Source organism: Frankliniella occidentalis, unplaced genomic scaffold, assembly GCF_000697945.3.
Source record: "Frankliniella occidentalis isolate FOCC.00 unplaced genomic scaffold, Focc_3.1 Scaffold12, whole genome shotgun sequence".
In the NCBI taxonomy this organism is placed as follows: Eukaryota; Metazoa; Arthropoda; class Insecta; order Thysanoptera; family Thripidae; genus Frankliniella; species Frankliniella occidentalis.
In genome coordinates this window covers 2,377,061-2,378,752 of record NW_026267142.1, presented here as the reverse complement: position 1 = coordinate 2,378,752, position 1,692 = coordinate 2,377,061, and positions in this window count along the sequence as shown.

The following is a 1,692-nucleotide window of genomic DNA, read 5'->3' as shown; positions in this document are numbered from 1 at the left end:
CGCGGGGCCGGAGCTGTCCGTGGGGGTGCAGCGGACGGCACATCCTGCCTTAGGCCGCCCGCAGCCGCCCGCAGCAGTGCAGCGCGCGGCACCCTCACGGACGACGCGGACCGTCGCGGTGCTGCCCCGTGCGGGGCTCTGCCACCAGGACCACCACGTGGAGGCGGGGGAGACGCGTCAAGGGTCCGGACGTCAATTGGAGGGACTGAGCAGACAACGGGAGCACCAGGCAATGAATGGGGGGTCACGCCGGCTGCGGACCAGCTGGCGGCCAGGAAGAAATGGGCCTGCCTAGCAATCAGTGCTACTCACGGCCTGCGCCCAGGTGATACAAGACGCAATCGAAGAGCGTCAGTTTGCGCACCAGGGCGGTCTCCTCATCGGCCAACATGCTCCGCATACCCTGCGAAGCAATATTAGCGTGCTACGACTAACAGAGCAACAAGCGAGATAGGGCCCGGTAACAAAAGGGTAATTACCGCGATCCGATCTATGCACATGGCTCGCGAGTAATGTGGCTGCCACTCCATTGCAACTTGTGCGGGGGTGGATCAAGTCCAACAACCAACACCGCGAATTGCACCCGCCGCGGCAACAGCCACAACAAAGAGCGGGAGAAAGGGGGAAAGTGGGGGGGGGTGAAAATAGGAGTGACGATTCTGATTGATGAGGAGACTACGACCCAGGCTGGGGCCACGTCACGTCCCCGCGATACGCCCTGCGCCCTTCAGGCGGAGATACCCGCCCGCGACACATGTCTGTTCGTCGGTCTTGCCACAGCGGCGGAATGTCATTATTCGGAGAACATGGTGGTGTAGTTGTAGGCAGTGGCAACACAATCTTATCGCGATCGTGGCTGTACCGTCACACGTGTGACTGTAAGATCTAAAACCCCGCGCACGGGAACCAGAAAGAGCATCAGTAGTGCGGTTAACGGAGAGGGATGAATAGCGAGTAGAAACACAAACGTCCCCGATTGGTCGAAAGTTTCTGCCGCTACGTCACGCTGGTAGTGGGGATAAAGGCTCGACCAATCAGGAACCTTCATTCCCTAACCTCGGTTGCCGCGGAAACACCACCCCGGGCCGTTCTCCGCAGAGCACGCAGAGATGTCGCCCCCACTGGTCTCCGTCATGGCTTGTGAAGACTGGCTCTTGGTTCGACAACTACACGTTACTACTAAAGAGACCGTGAATAATCCTGTCCCTTTACTGATGCTGAATGCTCCCATCACTGCTCTTATAGGACGAGTTAAAGACTATACGTAAGGCGAGGTCGGATTTGGATGGGCGTCAGGCTATCGCCGAGTCAACGCTCTACTACCTGCGGGAGAAACGTAAGCCCCCACCCCCTCCCACCCTTTACCCTCCCCAACTGAAGCGTCCTGCTAGCTAAGTCACACACGTGACGCATGACTCTATGTGCGACTGGGCAGGTGGAGCTCGACGGGAGGCTCCGCTGCCTGCGGTGGCAGAGTTCAGCGGGAGCGGGGCGACTGCTAGGCCGTGGACCACTCGCCGGCAGGCTGCTGCTGCGCCGCGGGGAAGTGCAACAGCACCGGGTGCAGCGCGTGCACCTGCCGCGCGGCGGGCTGCACCGCGCCAGCTAGAGGACTCCCCACCGACTGCTGGCCCGCGGACTCGACCGCGAGGCAGAGGCGCTTCACCTGGTGCTGCAGGTGTGCCCGGCTCG